Source organism: Panulirus ornatus, chromosome 11 (assembly GCF_036320965.1).
Source record: "Panulirus ornatus isolate Po-2019 chromosome 11, ASM3632096v1, whole genome shotgun sequence".
In the NCBI taxonomy this organism is placed as follows: Eukaryota; Metazoa; Arthropoda; class Malacostraca; order Decapoda; family Palinuridae; genus Panulirus; species Panulirus ornatus.
Window position 1 is genome coordinate 15,693,723 of NC_092234.1, and position 20,934 is coordinate 15,714,656.

The window sequence follows — 20,934 nt, forward strand, 5'->3', positions numbered from 1 at the left end:
GCATGTGTACGTGTAGGAAGAGAGGAAAGTGATTGGTTCTCAGTGAATGTAGGTTTGCGGCAGGGGTGTGTGATGTCTCCATGGTTGTTTAATTTGTTTATGGATGGGGTTGTTAGGGAGGTAAATGCAAGAGTTTTGGAAAGAGGGGCAAGTATGAAGTCTGTTGGGGATGAAAGAGCTTGGGAAGTGAGTCAGTTGTTGTTCGCTGATGATACAACGCTGGTGGCTGATTCATGTGAGAAACTGCAGAAGCTGGTGACTGAGTTTGGTAAAGTGTGTGGAAGAAGAAAGTTAAGAGTAAATGTGAATAAGAGCAAGGTTATTAGGTACAGTAGGGTTGAGGGTCAAGTCAATTGGGAGGTGAGTTTGAATGGAGAAAAACTGGAGGAAGTGAAGTGTTTTAGATATCTGGGAGTGGATCTGGCAGCGGATGGAACCATGGAAGCGGAAGTGGATCATAGGGTGGGGGAGGGGGCGAAAATTCTGGGGGCCTTGAAGAATGTGTGGAAGTCGAGAACATTATCTCGGAAAGCAAAAATGGGTATGTTTGAAGGAATAGTGGTTCCAACAATGTTGTATGGTTGCGAGGCGTGGGCTATGGATAGAGTTGTGCGCAGGAGGATGGATGTGCTGGAAATGAGATGTTTGAGGACAATGTGTGGTGTGAGGTGGTTTGATCGAGTGAGTAACATAAGGGTAAGAGAGATGTGTGGAAATAAAAAGAGCGTGGTTGAGAGAGCAGAAGAGGGTGTTTTGAAGTGGTTTGGGCACATGGAGAGAATGAGTGAGGAAAGATTGACCAAGAGGATATATGTGTCGGAGGTGGAGGGAGCGAGGAGAAGAGGGAGACCAAATTGGAGGTGGAAAGATGGAGTGAAAAAGATTTTGTGTGATCGGGGCCTGAACATGCAGGAGGGTGAAAGGAGGGCAAGGAATAGAGTGAATTGTAGCGATGTGGTATACCGGGGTTGACGTGCTGTCAGTGGATTGAATCAAGGCATATGAAGCGTCTGGGGTAAACCATGGAAAGCTGTGTAGGTATGTATATTTGCGTGTGTGGACGTATGTATATACATGTGTATGGGGGGGGTTGGGCCATTTCTTTCGTCTGTTTCCTTGCGCTACCTCGCAAACGCGGGAGACAGCGACAAAGTATAATAAAAAAACTAGTAGTAAATGTTTTTCGTAGAAGAAATATTTTTTCAAAGGGATTGAGATGATGGGCATTGCTGGTTTCAGAAGCAAGTATGTTTTTGTGCTGCTTATTCCTGTTTTCCATATCCCCTAAAGCTTTTATAGGCCCAGTCCTCTGTTCTTAACGCTACCTTGCTAATGCGGGAAATGGCGAATAGTTTGGAAAAAAAAAATTAAGTAATTTGTCATAATTCTCTTTTATTCATTTATCATTTATTCTTTTATCAATTATCGTTTTATTAAGTGTTAAATATCTTTGAGCCATCCGTTCATCAGAAACTTAGGTTGCTGTGATTATTAAAAAATTCCAAAATTTTCACAATCTAAGGTGCTGAAAGGAACATTTGGTATTGATATGAATATTCCTTGATTTTACTTGCAGGTGGCCAGACTGCAAGTGAGAAGTTGCCTTCTATAAGGTTATCTCAATGTCAATGAATGAAAAGGAGGTCAGTGTCATCAAGAACTTTCCCACACCTAAGGAGCTAACCTTACCTTGCTCCAGTGCGGAGTGCAGCCTCAAAGTTGCAGGAGCCCCATTAATGGGGTCCTGGGGTTGCATAACTGGCTTACATTTTATATGTGTTTGTGTAGTATAGACTGTCTTTAGTTATGTTTCTTTAATTATGATCTTCATTTATTTTTTGACAGTTGCATCTTGCCTCGCTTTAGGTGGGTTCACCTGCATAATTTTACAGTACAACAATATGATTCACTCTGTACTGTGAATGGTGCACACAAACATGAGTTTGTAGCTTTGCTCCACTTTGGACTGAAACCCTGTGGCCAGCCAAGCCCAGGTGAGGCTATCTATTAATATTCTTTATTTATTCATTTATTTATTGCTATCATTTACTTGTATGTTCAGTTTGTTTGTCTTTTGTATATTATTATCTAATTTCTGCTTCTTTGTAGGTCGTGTAATTTTAATCAGATGTTATAGTTATGTCGTGGTGTCAGGTGTAACGATTATGAAGGAAATGACAGCAAGAAGTGGCAACACCATTCCGGTGGTCATCAACTGAGCAAACAGTCATTGGTGGCACTTCCACACCACCCTAGTGATGTGGTTGCCACAGTGTGTTATTTAGTTCATGTGGTTTTACTGATAACCCTCTCTTCATGTACTTAAAACTAACAAAATGAAATAGGTAACTAATCAGTATTTAGAATAGAAAAATGAGGTAAATATATCACAGGAACAGGACTTTTTCATTGCTGATTCTCTTGGATCACTTACTCTTTAAATTATGCTTATCTTACTTTTATGATAATATCATAGTATTTCATGAAATAGTTGCATCCAGTAAAAGAAAAAATTGCAGAGTAAAATGTATTCTCATAATCAAAGAACAGGAAAAAGAAGAAAACTTGATGAGCCTCTAGACCGTCAGCTATTTCCACTGTCACTTGGGATTGTGTCATCTCCTACTACCCATACAAGGTTGCAGGTTCCAATTATTACAAGAAATATTTTCTGTAATATTGATGAGTTTTGTGTTTGTATTAATGAGGAAGGAGTTCAAATATTGGGTCTTGGGGGGAACCTGAAATGTAAATCCCCCTTTACAAAACATTTGCTCTGCATTCCCTTTTCTCTGCACATATTTCCTGTGCTAATTGAGGGAAGGATGTATTACTAATCATCATATTGATGAGAGAGGTGTAAATCTATAATGTTATTTGGTGATGAATGGAAGTTGAAATATTTTGTGGTCTTTATATTCTTGCTACTTTCCTTAAATTAGATGATGTTTTTGGAGTACATTTTCGTTTTTGATTATTTTATCACTTCTTAATGGATTATGCTTTGTAATATATATAGGATTTTTTCTTTTTTTTTTAATATGCTGTAAAAGATATGAGAATCTATCATAATACTATCCTTTAAGTTGATTTAAGGTATTTGAGATTTTATTGATTTATGGAAAAGTATCTTGAAATATTGTACAGTAAGTGCATTAGTTTGATAGCATTCTCTTGGTGATGATCACTGGAAACACATTTTAAAGGCAGACTGACATTTAGTAATGTAAATTTCCTCTTTTTCTTCATTTTTGTTTTGCTGTGAAAATCCCTTTTTGATGGTACCTCTTGAACTTGATGGCATCCATCGGTACAAGAGAAGGTTAGGAGATAAAATGTTATCTCTAGCATGTCATTATATTCATTATTTTTATTCAGTAAGATGTAAAATGCTGTACCAAATGATAATCACATAAGGGTTTCTTACCATGCCTCCTGGGCATCTATGAGTAGTATGATATACATGCTTCTTTAATATTTCTCTTCATTGTACCTCCATGAAGACCATCATACTAACACTCTTACTTCAATCTCCTTTGATCTTCCCTAGCCCAAGTTCCAGATGACGTAATTCAGCATACAATGTCTGAGTTATTTTTCCCCTTTCATTCATCCCACTTATATGTACCACCTCAGAAGTCCATCTCTTATCATTATGTTGGACATTTTTTTAGACCAGTTTTGTGACTGGTGATGTAGATATCTTTCAGAATCTGTGCAAATTTATGATACTCATGTGTTATGTTGTACTTACTTTTAAAACTATAGTTGAGTCTAAGAAATGTAAACTAATTTCATGGGTTATGCTGTACTTAATTTTAAAACTCTAGTTGAGTCTACAAAATATAAGCTAATTTCATGCACTAACATTTGGTTTGTACATATGTAAAAGTATTGAATGTTGCCCCCATATAGGAACAATTTGAAGTGCATTACATTACTTGACATGTTTTATATTTTTTTCATGTTTGATTGCAGTTTTCCACATTAGTGAGGTGGTGCAAGGAACAGATGAAGAAATGGCCTCATTCACTTAGATTCATTCTGTAGCTTTCATATATATCAGTACCCATAATGACAGATGTGGACATATTGAGGAGATGGAGAAACACGTGGTTGGAGCCAAGGCATTATTCTAGACATTCTGATGCAAGGTCTATTTTAAGTAGAATAATACATCTGGGAAAAAACACAAGCTTATATACAAGCATCATCCCTCATCCAGTTGGGCTCCTTCCCATTTACTTCTCACTCCCCCATTGGCTGGACTGGTCTGCAGGTCCTGCTCTTCTTATTGGCTGTTCATGTCTTCCAATATGGCCAGGACTTTCTGCCCAGTTGAAATAGCCTGACCTCGTGTTCATGGAATCTTCCACCTGCATATGTGCCACTTCTAGAGCCTTCCATGCCCTCCTCTCCAGCCCATGTTACAACCCTATGGATCTGTCCCACTTGGGTAGATGTCCCTTCTCATCCATGAGAGTATTAGACATTTTATGGTTCTTTTGTGTTCCTTCACTCTTCTCTCAAACCCATGCTTTGTTTCACTGAAATATGTTCATTCGCATCCACTGCAAGGGGTGCTGTTTGTATTATTGGTGTTGTCGTCTCCACTTCATTTTCATCTCGTATGATCCCTTATCTTCCTTCCGATGATGCAGCAATGTTCATCCTGTCTCCTTTCAAGAAATTGTTTAAGAATCGTGCCTTTTGTGAGCTGGGCACCACTAGGAATCTGTTTCTTGCCAAGCTATCGGACTTGTTATGTTTTCTTCCTGTTCATTACTCAGCTTTTTTCTCTCCATTATTCTCCTGGCTGTGTTTGTAAATTCAAGGTGACCCTTGGGTTAGCCCAGCTTCAGAAACACCTCTATCACAAAGTTCATTTCCTCTTCCAGTTGCTCCTCGCTACATATCCTTAAGGCCCTATGTTTACACCCGACTTTTTCCTATTGTTGTAAGCTGAAAGGAAATTAATTAGATTCTGTCTTTTGCTGGACTTCCTTTACCCTTTGGCCCAAATCAGTCCTCCAGATTATTTTGTCTAGGAACAGAAGTTTTCCATAATCCTCTTCCCCAATTGTAGACTTTATCCTTCTATTGACCTCGTTCAGTCACCTGAGTTTGCCCTGTAGTTAGTTGTATTTGGTGCTGTTGCATAGACATTGTCCACATATCGAAGCCACGAAGTTTCTCTACTCATGATCCTACTAGAATTGTCAGCAGCACAGTGGATTAGCTATGGGATCACCTTTGAGCACAGTCTTGGCATGTCTTTACATTGAAAACTCAGGAAGAGGACAGTTTTAGCAGGATCATGGGTAGAGAAACTTCATGGTTTCGATACGTGGATGATGTCTTGGTAATAACACCGAATGCGAGTAACCTACAGGAAAAACTCAGGCGACTGAATGAGGTCAATTGTAGGATAAAGTTTACAATTAAGGAAGAGGATAATGGAAAACTTCTGCTTCTAAGCACAGTAATCTGGAGGACTGATTTGGGCCCAAGATTCTCAGTGTATAGGAAACATACCAGCAGAGACGATTTTATACACTTCCTTTCAGCTCACAGTGATAGGACCAAGTTGGATGTCATCATAGGGTTCTTTCTCAGGGCCTTAAGGATGTAAAATGAGGAACACCCCGAGATGAACTATGTGATAGAAACAATCTGAAGCTAGGCTACATCAAGGGTTACCTTATAAATTTCAAAACACAGCCAGGAGAATAATGGAAAGAAAAAGGCAGAATAATGAATGGGAAGACAATAATGATGAGCCAGATAATTTGGCAAGAAACAGATTGCTAGTGGTGCCCAACTCACAAAAGGTGCAAGCCGAAGACAATCTTGAAAGGAGACATGGTGAACATTACTGCATCGTCTGAAAGGAAAATAGGGGATCTTACAAGATGAAAGTGAAGTGAGCTATGCAACACCAATAACGCAAACAGTGTGGCTTATAAGATTCCTTGTAAAGGATACAAATAAGTATATTTCAGTGAAACAGGGTATGGGTTAGAAAGAAGAGTGACAGAATACAAAGGAGACTTAAGGAACCATAGAATGTCTTGTGCTCTCATGGTACACATTGATGAGAAGCGACATGTACCCAAGTGGGATGGAGCTGTGGTGTTGTATCATGAACTGGAGAGGAGGACAAGGAAGGCATGAGAAGTGGCCCATATACAGGTGGAAGATTCCATGAACACAAAATCAGACTTTGTCAGTTAGGCGGAAATTCCAGGCCATATTGCAATAGGTGAATAGTCGATGAGGAGAAGAGTGGTACCAGTGGACCAGTCCAGCCAATAGGGAAACAAGAACCAAATGGGAATGAGGCCAGCAGGATGAGGGACGATGCATGTATATAAGTGTGTGACTTTCCCTGATTTATTATTCTACTTGAAGAATTTGTACTGAAACATGTATAATGAATTTTCAGCTCAACCTTGTTTCTCCATCTCATTATCTCCATATATACATTTTTTTTTTCATACTGTTCGCTATTTTCCACATTAGCAAGGTAGCATTAAGAACAGAGGACTGAGCCTTTGAGGGAATATCCTCATTTAGCCCCCTTCTCTGTTCCTTCTTTTGGAGAGTTAAAAACGAGAGGGAAGGATTTCCAGCCCCACGCTCCATCCCCTTTTAGTCACCTTCTACAATGCACAGGGAATACATGGGAAGTATTCTTTCTCCCCTATCCCAGGGATAGGTGGGCAGATTAGAAAGGGTAGTGAGTGGTGGAATGAAGAAGTAAGATTATTAGTGAAAGAGAAGAGAGAGGCATTTGGATGATTTTTGCAGGGAAATAGTGCAAATGACTAGATGTATAAAAGAAAGAGGTCAAGAGAAAGGTGCAAGAGGTGAAAAAGAGCTGGGATGAGAGAGAGTATCATTAAATTTTAGGGAGAATAAAAAGATGTTTTGGAAGGAGGTAAATAAAGTGCTTAAGACTCAGAGAACAAATAGGAACATTGGTGAAGGGGGCTAATGGGGAGGTAATAACAAGTAGTGGTGATGTGAGAAGGAGATGGAGTGAGTATTTTGAAGGTTTGTTGAATGTGTAAGTTGATAGAATGGCAAATTTAGGGTGTTTTGGTTGAGGTTGTGTGTGAAGTGAGAGGGTCAGGGAGAATGGTTTGGTAAACAGAGAAGAGGTAGTGAAAGCTTTGCATGAGATGAAAGCTGGCAAGGGGGCAGGTTTGGATGGTATTGCAATGGAATTTATTAAAAAATGGGGTGACTGTGTTGTTGACTGGTTGGTGAGGATATTCAGTGTATGTATGGCTCATTGTGAAGTGCCTGAGGATTGCCGGAATGCATGCAGTGCCATTGTACAAAGGCAAAGGGGATAAAGGTGAGTGTTCAAATTACAGAGGTATAAGTTTGTTGAGTATTCCTAGGAAATTGTATGGGAGGGAATTGATTGAGAGGGTGAAGGCATGTACAGAGCATCAGATGGGGGAAGAGCAGTGTGGTTTCAGAAGTGGTAGAGGATGTGTGGATCAGGTGTTTGCTTTGAAGAATGTATGTGAGAAATACTTAGAAAAACAAGTGGATTTGTATGTAGCATTTATGGATCTGGAGAAGACATATGATAGGGTTGATAGAGATGCTCTGCTGAAGGTATTCAGAGTATATGGTGTGGAAGGCAAGTTGCTTGAAGCAATGAAAAGTTATCATCAAGGATGTAAGGCATGTGCACGAGTAGGAAGAGAGGAAAGTGATTGGTTTCCAGTGAATGTCGGTTTGCGGCAGGGGTGCGTGATGTCTTCATGGTTGTTTTATTTGTTTATGGATGGGGTTGTTAGGGAGGTGAATGCAAGAGTTTTGGAGAGAGGGGCAAGTATGCAGTCTGTTGTGGAGGAGAGGGCTTGGGAAGTGAGTCAGTTGTCGTTCACTGATGATGCAGCGCTGGTGGCTGATTCGGGTGAGAAACTGCAGAAGCTGGTGACTGGGTTTAGTAAAGTGTGTGAAAGAAGAAAGCTGAAAGTAAATGTGAATAAAAGCAAGGTTATTAGGTACAGTAGGGTTGAGGGACAAGTCGATTGGGAGTTAATTTTGAATGGAGAAAAACTGGAGGAAGTGAAGCGTTTTAGATATTTGGGAGTGGATTTGGCAGTGGATGGAAGCAGAAGTGAGTCATAGGGTAGGGGAGGGGGTGAAGGTTCTGGGAGCGTTGAAGAATGTGTGGAAGGTGAGAACATTATCTTGGAAAGCAAATATGGGTATGTTTGAAGGAATAGTGGTTCCAATAATGTTATATGGTTACGAGGCGTGGGCTATAGATAGAGTTGTACGGAGGAGGGTGGATGTGCTGGAAATGAGATGTTTGAGGACAATATGTGGTGTGAGGTGGTTTGATCGAGTAAGTAATGAAAGGGTAAGAGATGTGTGGTAATAAAAAGAGTGTGGTTGAGAGAGCAGAAGAGGGTGTTTTGAAATGGTTTGGTCACATATAGAGAATGAGTGAGGAAAGATTGACCAAGAGGATATATGTGTCAGAGGTGGAGGGAACAAGGAGAAGTGGGAGACCAAATTGGAGGTGGAAAGATGGAGTGAAAAAGATTTTGTGTGATCGGGGCTTGAACATGCAGCAGGGTGAGAGGCGTGCGAGGAATAGAGTGAATTGGAACGATGTGGTATACCGGGGTCGATGTGCTGTCAATGGATTGAACCATGGCATGTGAAGCGTCTTGTGTAAACCATGAAAAGTTTTGTGGGGCCTGGATGTGGAAAGGGAGCTGTGGTTTCGGTGCATTATACATGACAGCTAGAGACTGAGTGTGAACAAATGTGGCCTTTGTTGTCTTTTCCTAGCACTACCTCGCGCACATGCGGGGGGGAGGGGGTTGTCTTTTCAAGGGTGGCAGGTTGGCGACGGGAATGAATAAGGGCAGACAGTATGAATTATGTACATGTGTATATATGTATATGTCTCTGTGTGTATATATATGTATACGTTGAGATGTGTAGGTGCTGTGTGTGGACGTGTATGTGGGTGGGTTGGGCCATTCTTTTGCCTGTTTCCTTGCACTACCTCGCTAACGCAGGAGACAGCGACAAAGTATAATAAAATTAGTATAAGTATATTTATATATATGTAAATTACTGTATATGTGTACCTTATGCATTACCAGGCTCTGCCTTCTTGTGGCTATGTCATGAGTGAAAAGTCACCTCTGACAATGTTTGTATCACTGGAGTATAATTTCATCAAAGACCTTTGCACTGCAAAGGAGTCCATCCTTTCCATACTTTTGATTGTAGGGCAGCTTTGAAACTGCAGAAGTCCCTGGAGCAGGGTTTTCCAAGATTATCAAACAATAGAATTTTTTTTCATGCTTGTTTGCCGTTTCCTGTGTTATTGAGAAAATATATATACATAGTGGCTGATTTGTGTGAGAAACTGCAGAAGTTGGTGACTGAGTTTGGAAAAGTGTGTGAAAGGAGAAAGTTGAGAGTAAATGCGAGTAAGAGCAAGGTTATTAGGTTCGGTAGGGTTGAGGGACAAGTTGATTGGGATGTAAGTTTGAATGGAGAAAAATTTGAGGAAGTGAAGTGTTTTAGATATCTGGGAGTGGACTTAGCAGTAAATAGAACCATGGAAGTGGAAGTGAGTCACAGGGTGGGGGAGGGGGTGAAGGTTCTGGGAGTGATGAAGAATGTGTGGAAGGAGAGAATGTTATCTCGGAGAGGAAAAATGAGTAAGTTCAAGTGAAAAGTAGATCCAACAATGTTATATGGTTGCAAGGCATAGGCTGTGGATAGGGTTGTATGGAGGAGGGTGGGTGTGTTGGAAATGAAATGTTTGAGGACAATATGTGGTGTGAGGTGGTTTGATTAAGTAATGAAAGGGTAAGAGAGATGTGTGGAAATAAAAAGAGTGTGGTTGAGAGAGCAGAAGAGGGCATGTTGAAACGGTTTGGACATATGGGGAGAATGAGTGAAGAAAGATTGACATAGAGGTTATATGTGTCAAAGGTGGAGGGAACAAGAAGTGGGAAACCAAATTGGAGGTGGAAGGATGACCCCACAGACCTTTCCATGGTTTACCCAAGATGCTTCACATGACCTGGTTCAGTCCAGGTGGTATAGAAGAATGTATGGAAAGAGAAGTTGTCATCTGTGGTGACAATGGGTATGTTGGAAGGTATAGTAGTCCAGACATTAGTTATATGGATGTGAGGGATTGGTTATAAATGAGACTGTAGAGGAAGATGGGTGTGTTAAAAAAATGTTTGTGGACAACATGTGGTGTGAGGTAGTTTGATCGAGTAGGTAATATAATAGTAAGAGAGAGTTGTGGTAATAAAAAGAGTGTGGTTGAGAGAGCTCAAGATGGTTTTGCTGAAATGGTTTGGGCATAAGGAGAAAATGAATGAGGAGAGGTTGACAAAGAGGATATATATGTCAGGAGTGGAGAAACAATTAGATGGGAGAAACTAAATTAGGGATGGAAGGATGGGGTGAAAAAGATTTCGAGTAATCAGTGCCTGAACATGCATGCAAGAGTTTAAAAAGCATGCATGGGAGAGACTACATTGGAACAATGTTTTGTACGGGGGTTGACACGCTGTCAAAGGACTGAATCAGGGTATGTGAGGTGGCTCGGCAAAACCAAGGAAAAGTCTGTAGGGCCTGGTTGTGGATAGAGTGCAGTAGTTTCAGTACATTGCACATGACAGCTTGAGAATTTAATGCTGAAATGGTAATCTAATGTGAAGAAAAATATTATCATTATTATTAGTATTATTATTTCATTATTACATTATTACATTATCATTATTACATTATGACATTACATTATTATTATTATTTTAACTTTCTAATTGGGGAAACAGAAGAAGGAGTCACACGGGGAGTGCTCATCCTCCTCGAAGGCTCAGATTGGGGTGTCTAAATGTGTGTGGATGTAACCAAGATGAGAAAAAAGGAGAGATAGGTGGTATGTTTGAGGAAAGGAACCTGGATGTTTTGGCTCTGAGTGAAACGAAGCTCAAGGGTAAAGGGGAAGAGTGGTTTGGCAATATCTTGGGAATAAAGTCAGGGGTTAGTGAGAGGACAAGAGCAAGGGAAGGAGTAGCACTACTCATGAAACAGGAGTTGTGGGAGTATGTGATAGAGTGTAAGAAAGTAAATTCTAGATTGATATGGGTAAAACTGAAAGTTGATGGAGAGAGATGGGTGATTATTGGTGCATATGCACCTGGGCATGAGAAAAAAGTTCATGAGAGGCAAGTGTTTTGGGAGCAGTTGAATGAGTGTGTTAGTGGTTATGATGCATGAGACCGGGTTATAGTGATGGGTGATTTGTATGCAAAGGTGAGTAATGTGGCAGTTGAGGGAATAATTGGTATACATGGGGTGTTCAGTGATGTAAATGGAAATGGTGAAGAGCTTGTAGATTTATGTGCTGAAAAAGGACTGGTGATTGGGAATACCTGGTTTAAAAAGAGAGATATACATAAGTATACGTATATAAGTAGGAGAGATGGCCAGAGAGCGTTATTGGATTACGTGTTAATTGATAGGCGCGCGAAAGAGAGACTTTTGGATGTTAATGTGCTGAGAGTTGCAACTGGAGGGATGTCTGATCATTATCTTGTGGAGGCGAAGGTGATTTGTAGAGGTTTTCAGAAAAGAAGAGAGAATGTTGGGGTGAAGAGAGTGGTGAGAGTAAGTGAGCTTGGGAAGGAGACTTGTGTGAGGAAGTACCAGGAGAGACTGAGTACAGAATGGAAAAAGGTGAGAACAAAGGAGGTAAGGGGCGTAGGGGAGGAATGGGATGTATTTAGGGAAGCAGTGATGGCTTGCGCAAAAGATGCTTATGGCATGAGAAGCGTGGGAGGTGGGCAGATTAGAAAGGGTAGTGAGTAGTGGGATGAAGAAGTAAGATTATTAGTGAAAGAGAAGAGAAAGGCATTTGGATGATTTTTACAGGGAAAAAATGCAAATGATTGGGAGATGCATAAAAGAAAGAGGCAGGAGGTCAAGAGAAAGGTGCAAGATGTGAAAGAGAGGGCAAATGAGAGTTGGGGTGAGAGAGTATCATTAAATTTTAGGGATAACAAAAAGATGATTTGGAAGGAGGCAAATAAAGTGCATAAGACAAGGGAGCAAATGGGAACTTCAGTGAAGGGGGCTAATGGGGAGGTGATAACAAGTAGTGGTGATGTGAGAAGGAGATGGAGTGAGTATTTTGAAGGTTTGTTGAATGTGTTTGATGATAGAGTGGCAGATATAGGGTGTTTTGGTCGAGGTGGTATGCAAAGTGAGAGGGTTAGGGAAAATGATTTGGTAAACACAGAAGAGGTAGTAAAAGCATTGCAGATGATGAAAGCTGGCAAGGCAGCGGGTTTGGATGGTATTGCAGTGGAATTTATTAAAAAAGGGGGTGACTGTATTGTTGACTGGTTGGTAAGGTTATTTAATGTATGTATGCCTCATGGTGAGGTGCCTGAGGATTGGTGGAATGCTTGCATAGTGCCACTGTACAAAGGCAAAGGGGATAAGAGTGAGTGCTTAAATTACAGAGGTATAAGTTTGTTGAGTATTCCTGGTAAATTATATGGGAGGGTATTGATTGAGAGGGTGAAGGCATGTACAGAGCATCAGATTGGGGAAGAGCAGTGTGGTTCCAGAAGTGGTAGAGGATGTGTGGACCAGGTGTTTGCTTTGAAGAGTGTATGTGAGAAATACTTAGAAAAGCAAATGGATTTGTATGTAGCATTTATGGATCTGGAGAAGGCATATGATAGAGTTGATAGAGATGCTCTGTGGAAGGTATTAAGAATATATGGTGTGGGAGGCAAGTTGTTAGAAGCAGTGAAAGTTTTTATCGAGGATGTAAGGCATTACGTGTAGGAAGAGAGGAAATTGATTGGTTCTCAGTGAATGTAGGTTTGCAGCAGGGGTGTGTGATGTCTCCGTGGTTGTTTAATTTGTTTATGGATGGGGTTGTTAGGGAGGTGAATGCAAGAGTTTTGGAGAGAGGGGCAAGTATGCAGTCTGTTGTGGATGAGAGAGCTTGGGAAGTGAGTCAGTTGTTGTTCGCTGATGATATAGCGCTGGTGGCTGATTCATGTGAGAAACTGCAGAAGCTGGTGACTGAGTTTGGTAAGGTGTGTGAAAGAAGAAAGTTGAGAGTAAATGTGAATAAGAGCAAGGTACAGTAGGTTGAGGGTCAAGTCAATTGGGAGGTAAGTTTGAATGGAGAAAAACTGGAGGAAGTGAAGTGTTTTCGATATCTGGGAGTGGATTTGGCAGCAGATGGAACCCTGGAAGCGGAAGTGAATCATAGGGTGGGGGAGGGAGCGAAAATTCTGGGAGTCTTGAAGAATGTGTGGAAGTCGAGAACATTATCTCGGAAAGCAAAAATGGGTATGTTTGAAGGAATAGTGGTTCCAACAATGTTGTATGGTTGCGAGGCGTGGGCTGTGGATAGAGTTGTGCGCAGGAGGGTGGATGTGCTGCAAATGAGATGTTTGAGGACAATATGTGGTGTGAGGTGGTTTGATCGAGTAAGTAATGTAAGGGTAAGAGAGATGTGTGGTAATAAAAAGAGTGTGGTTGAGAGAGCAGAAGAGGGTGTTTTGAAATGGTTTAGTCACATGGAGAGAATGAGTGAGGAAAGTTTGACCAAGAGGATATATGTGTCAGAGGTGGAGGGAACGAGGAGAAGTGGGAGACCAAATTGGAGGTGGAAAGATGGAGTGAAAAAGATTTTGAGTGATCGGGGCCTAAACATGCAGGGGGGTGAAAGGCGTGAAAGGAATAGAGTGAAGTGGAACAATGTGGTATACCAGGGTCGCCAATATATATATATATATATATATATATATATATATATATATATATACACTGAGATGTATAGGTATGTATATTTTGCGTGTGTGGATGTGTATGTATATACATGTGTATGTGGGTGGGTTGGGCCATTCTTTCATCTGTTTCCTTGCACTACCTCGCTAACACAGGAGACAGCGACAAAGCAAAATATATTATTACATAACCCCAGGATTCCTTTTCCAGGGACTCATGCAGCTTCATTGCTGCCCTACCATCAGTAGCAGAGACAGGATGGACTCCTTTGAGGCAAGAAGTTCTTTGACGATACTGTACCCTCTTTCTTAAAGTGACAATGCCAAAAATATCTTTTCACTCACAGTGACATGTATACAGTATCCACAAAAAAATCTCATACTGTTTAAAAAGGCTTTTATGCATCAGATTTTTTGTGGAAAAAATCCTATTGCAGTACATTCTCATTTATGGTAGGGATATCATGTTCAGCAACATTGTACAATTTTAGAAGACAGATGATGACTTGCCTCCTCCGTTATCATGTGGTATTGATCGAGGAGGAATGGACCGTTTACATGCTGTCTTTGTTTTTAGTGATATTTTTGCTATTTCTTTGTGGGTGTTATTTTTCCACTACCAGTAACTAACCTTAGAATTGTCTGAAGAAGTTGTCCCAGAAAGGAAAGGCCCATAACCTTACTTAACAGCCAGAGAATGTCTCTCTAAGCAAGATTTCTAAACATACTGGCAGGTCTGAGTTCTCTATTCGGACCCTTTTTTTTTGACCCCAAATTCTTCCCTCCCAGAAAAGCTGGATTAGGTCAGCTTATGAAGACCTTTAACGTGACCGATAACCTAATGAAGCATGAGACATTGAAAAACCAATCCCTGCCAGGATAACAGTAGCCTTCCTGGTCCTCATAGTCACCCAGACCTAGTTATTTTGGGAGGGATAACAGAATGAAGAAAAAAAGTGTCTGGATGAACTTGGCCCTGCAAATACATCTTGAAATCTCTCTTTCTTCCAAGCAAGACTATAGGCCCTTTTTTCTGGAACAGTTTCTTGGGAACTATAATTAGTTACTGGTTAAGGGAAATTCTCAGCCATAACAGGAAAAGTTAAGAATAACACTAAACATGAGAAAGAGAGAAAAAAATGCCATGGAGTGCCTAAGGCAACATATTATGTCATCTGAATTCTAGGAGTGTACCATGCTGCCAGACACATATCCCTATAGTGAGTGAGGGGATTTATTCCACAAAATGATATTATGCAAGAAATTTTTGATTTATATGATAAACAGATCTTTTTTAAAGAGACAATATCACCATACTAATGCTCAACAGGGTATATCAAGATTCCTAATGGTTTGATTGTTTTTTATCCAGCTGTTAAGTAGTGATATAGTGGTAGATTAATGGGCATTTTAGATTTCCCACAAGAAATACCTCTGCAGATTATGTATTTTTTGTGGTGCTTACTTTTTATAGACAATTCCTAGTTCCTGCAGTTTTGTTTTTTGAAGGTGTTACAAAGCAGTATTAGACACTATCCTTTGAAAATACAAGTATCCTTCCTAGATGTATGAGCAGATATCCTGAATACTTTGTAATTGAGTGTGCCATCTTCACTCTTTCTTGTTCTATCTCTGCTCTCACTACAAGATGGTTGGAATGTAGATTAAAATAATTGTTCATATACCATCATATGACCAGAGAAACTTACACAAATGGCATTGTTATTTTTCACTGTAGTTAGATAGGTTCCTTCATTAACTTACACTCTTTCATTTCTTCATATAAGGATTTTGAAAAATCACATACTGTCCATCGGACTTTCATTTCATATTCTTTGATACATAGTATTATTTGTGTACAGAATCTAAAATATATTTGTATCAGTAGGGCATAAACAGCATGTAATCTTGGTTAGTGAAGCATCAGTTGTGGTGAATTTTAGTGCATTTCCTATGATACAGATATAGAATTGTAGTTATAGGAAGCACATTAAACTTATCCTTCTAAAGTCAGTCAATAGTAGTGATAATGACTCAACATATCGAGTGACTGTGCTGATATAATATTTGTATCTTTTTCAAATTATTTGTTGGAAAATAACCCACTTATACTCTGACTTAAAACTATAGTTTTGACTGCTGAAACTAGACTATAGAGTTCATTCTGAGGTTTTGGATAAAACTTTGATAATTATGTTAAATGGCTCGTTCTATGTATTTAAAAGCAATTAAGATTTTTCCTTTATTTTTTTTATTTATATTTATTGAACTATTGAGTTCTGTGAACAGTGTTATACCTCGTGTTCTTGAAAGATGCACTTATACATTTACACATGGTTTTAAGGATGTGCTTTTTACATCCCTAACCAGGGAATATTGTGCTTCACTGCTCAACCACATTTGTAAAAGAAGCACATGATAGGGGGATAGTAGTTGTAGTAGTTTTACTGTTATTGTTAGAAGATGCAAAAGATTAGCATTTCATATGACTTTTCAAGTGAGAGCTTCATCATGAGGTTAGACTTTGTACACCTGCATCCATACAGTCATAAATGGATTATTTTACTCCATTACTCAATTACATTTGCAATGAAAGCATTTTGCCTTTAAAGTATTAAGAAGATTTAAGAAAGTAGTAGTAATGTAACTTATATAGAGAGTTACGTATGTGTATACATGGCTTTGAGCCTAGATGTGTATATCTCTCTCAATGAAAATTTGGCTTCAGTAGTCAGCTGCATTTATGATGAAAGTGAACTAGATACCTTTCTTTATAGATTTTAGAAAAGTTCTAACAAAATAGTATTTGATTTACTGCATAGTATTACTCATACTCAAAGTATTGTAGATCTTGTGTGAATGATAGAAATGCATTGAGTTACATGGTATATTACTTTAAAGTTTTATTTATCAAGTAGGGTACAGTATTATAAATGTAGAAGACAAACTTGGTATTTCTTATAGATTTCTTGATATGATATTAGGAATAACTGTGTTGAGTTGATTTTTATCCATCTTTATTTAGCAGTGTAATTGAAAGGTTATCCACAAATAAAGAAATTTGAATATTTAAAGTAGATATTTAGTTTTCTCAACCTTAGTATTTTCAAAACTGGTGGGATCATGTACTGACATATTGTGTGGTTTTCCACTCTTAAAGTTTCTAAATGCATTCTGCGTATGATCACATTTAATCTCTTTGAATTTTCATAAGCATGTAGCGTATAAAGGGTTCTAGGTAAGATAAACTACAGATTGTTGTAGGTCAATTGCAGCTCATCTTTGCACAGTCACAGCTGGTTTGATGTGTATCACAGATGGTCTGATCTGAATTTAAGTGTAGATGAGCTTATGTAAGTTACATTTGGTCTGTACTGTATAACACCACTTGTTTTTGACTAAAGACCAGCTGTGATTGACCTAAGGCCATTTGCTATTGTATAAGCATATGAATATGTTTGGTAGTAATGTAATGTACCTGAATGAGACCTTGAACCCTGAGCAACTGGGTGTTGCTTCACCTAATACTTTGAGAGTATTAACTGCCTATGGAATTATGTTAAGTGAACTTTGATGACATCAGCCGTTGTAACCTGTTGATAAAGGCAGTTTGGACAGTTGCTCAAATGAAAGTTAAACCAGCAGAGCAAAGTGAATGCCCTACCATCCTAAATGACTTTTTACCAAAGGGTAATCAATCAGGAGTCAAGTTTCCAAGAATGCACAGTTAATTCACCCCTGGCTATATTGCACCAAACTATGATGCTGTCTGTACTTATCAAAGCCACCCCTTACTTGTATCAAAATTCTCTTTTTAATCTGTCTAGCATGCTTCACTCTTCAGGTTATTATAATGCAGAATGACTTTTGTTCTGGATAATCCTAAGTTTTCATTGGCATGTTCCTTTGATTCTAGACTTCAGTCCAGAAACTTATTAAATTTTCCTCATGTTTCCAACCCATCACTCCTTTTCCTGAACACTATTTTAGCTGTTAGTGTAGTGCCAAATAAAGAACTAGGTATTATTTTATCTTTAGTAGGTAGACAGCCAATGACCAGGAAGGTATATTACTAGAACCACCTGCATGGGTATTGGGAGGGTTAGTGACTGCTGCATAGTGAGCCAGCATTTTAGTGGTTGTCAAGTTGCACTCCTCTGACCCAGTTAGCTGTCTTTTCTTTTTGCCTCACCCCCACATGGTCTACTGGCATTCTGTCCACAAGCATACAGTCTTTTCTTGTCATACATAATATTTGACAACACTTAATCCACATAGCTCATTCTTCTTAACTCTAGATTTTTCCTGTGGTGAGCTCTAGCTAGCTTTGCCTTTTAACAAAATGTTTGGAACAATAGATAGAAGCAGTAGTTAAGAACATTTAGGAAGGAGCATTTGGTAGTAGTATTAGGTTGGAACATTTAGTTTGGAACATTAGGTAGGAGCCTCAGCAAACACTGAGCTAGAGTTGCCCTCTGCCAGTGGCCTGTTATGGGTGTCACTAAAGGCTAAGAAGCAGCACTGGAGCTTCACTAGCTATGGAGACACTACTGTCATGGCCACCTCCTTCAGGGAGTTCCAGGTGGGAACAGGCCTCAGAGATATAGATCAATAACTAGACCGATAGATAGCATGCAGTTTCTTTTTTCACACATAATACAATACATGACAACACCTAACTCGCACAACTCATTCTTCATAATGCTAAATTATCCTATGGTGAGCATAATGTGCAAGCCCTAGATTTTGGCAAAATGGTAGGAGTAGTAGACAGAAATAGTACGTAGGAACATTAGTCAAGAGTGTTAGGTAGAAGTAGTAGGTTAGAACACTTGAGCAGGAACATTTGGTAGAAGTCAATAAGAACATTAGTTAAGAGCCTATGAAAACAGTGGGTTAGAGTTGCCCTATGCCGGTGGCCTGTTAAGGGTGAGGCACCAAAGACTAAGACCAAAGGCTAAGAAGTAGCACTAGGGTTCGTTAGTTGTGGCGACTCTTTTTCCATGATCTACCCTCGAAAGAGTTCCCAGAGGGAATGGGCATCAGAGATATAGATAGACTGATATATAGATATTGTTCCTTGTAGTGGTGTAGTTGAGTGAGACCTATGAACTTGGTTATAGCCATTAGTTTCTGGTCACCATTAACCTTCGTAAGCATCTAAGCCTCACATCTAGTACTCTTCTTTAACATTCCTTGCAGTCGTACTGAAATGGTTGCATTCATTTTGGAATAAGGACAGACTGAGGCAAGGCTGATGCTTGCTGCAACTTGTTTTGGTTTTCAAGCTGACCACCAGTAAATGGGATATGAATCAAAATTAATTTTGCTAGTGGCTTAGATGTGATTCTTCAAGTATTTTGCCGTCACATCATTATAAAATGCATGCAGATCCAAATATACATTTGAATGTTAGGAAATATGTAATCATTGATGGAAATGGATATTTTATACTTTAAATATATGAAGAAAAATATATTCTTTTATATATTCTTTTATAAATCAGCAACTGTGATCAGTTGTGTTGATCTCTGAGTTTGTAGCCTAGTCCTCAAGTCTCGTAAGTGCTAAATATTGCTGTAAGAACTGTCTTTATAGAGCATATCTTATTACTGATGATGTCATGCACAATAATATCTTGAGCTTTAACATTCCTTCTATTGTAACTTTGACTTCTGATCCAAGGACTTCAGATCCAGTAGGAGTTCTTGCACCATTTTGTGAGTGATGCATCTATATAATATTAGGTCAATATTATGGAAATGATTGGGCATTTTGGGAGGCAACAGGAGAGTATCAGCAACTGAATTGCTTCTTTAGAAAAACTTTATTATATTGATCACCTGTGAGGTCTTTCCAGTATTTATGCCAGTGAGTTTATGATATTTGAAGTGAATTGTAGGTGAGCTTCCTTAGCAGTGATTTGATTTTAGCTGGTTTGATGATTACATGTGTAACTGATCTTTGATATGTGCCCAATTCAGTGACATAATTAATCCTTGAAAATTATTGGGCTCAACCATTCATCATGATTGCCATTGATCATATAAGTTATTAAGATCATATAAGTTATTATGGAAACTGTTCCCATTTTTTGTCAAGGGTGATTAAGGATGATTCAGGGAGGAGTAGTAAGAAATTGGATGATAGAGAAAAAAAAGATTTTTGTCAGGTGGTATGTAAACATGAAAAAAATATATATGAATGAAGACCCAGAGTGTTATGTAGTTGACATAACAATGTTGGATGCTGGGAAAGCTATATGCATTTAGAGGCATTTCAAAGTAAAGCAAAAGTGCAATGTCAGGTGACAATCATAAATTTCAGCAAGATATTCAGTTACATGATATCTACTCAGCAATTAATGACTGCCAACGATAATTGTTGAATTACTGCAACAAAATCATTCGATGTTAGAGGGAATTAATGTTAAGTGTGATCAGTTCTATTTCCAAAGATTCATTTCCCAAAAGATTACTTGTTTACCAGAATTTGCCTGAAACCTCTTGTTGCACTGAAGATCGGAAAGCTGTATGAAGTGAACAGGATATTTTAGATAGGGCCAGTTGAGATTACTTGTATCAGTATGTCAATATAAAATAATTGTGTCAATATGTAAGGTACAAAGCAAGCAGGAAGGTATTAATGATTGCCAACGATAATTGTTGAATTACTGCAACAAAATCATTCGATGTTGGAGGGAATTAATGTTAAGCGTGATCAGTTCTATTTCCAAAGATTCATTTCCCAAAAGATTACTTGTTTACCAGAATTTGCCTGAAACCTCTTGTTGCACTGAAGATTGGAAAGCTGTATGAAGTGAACAGGATATTTTAGATAGGGCCAGTTGAGATTACTTGCATCAGTATGTCAATATAAAATAATTGTGTCAATATGTAAGGTACAAAGCAAGCAGGAAGGGATTTCAATGCCGACGAGCTAACGATGTTCTGTGTGGCACATTCATATATATATATATATATATATATATATATATATATATATATATATATATATATATATATATACTGAGTGAAATATTTCAACGTGTGCTTATGCACCTGTTTACTGGTCTGTGTGATACCGTCCTTATTATGATACTGCC

General features: G+C 38.9%; 1 protein-coding gene across 2 annotated transcripts in view; it reads left to right on the plus strand.

The window, feature by feature from the left end:
• Tmem43 (Transmembrane protein 43) overlaps positions 1–16,908 on the plus strand; it is a 47,425-nt gene extending 30,517 nt beyond the window's left edge. For both annotated transcript variants that reach the window (XM_071666662.1, XM_071666663.1), the window contains exon 9: positions 1,577–16,908. The gene's annotated coding sequence lies outside the window, so the exon portion shown is untranslated. The remainder of the gene's footprint in view (positions 1–1,576) is intronic.
• Positions 16,909–20,934: the final 4,026 nt, after the last annotated feature.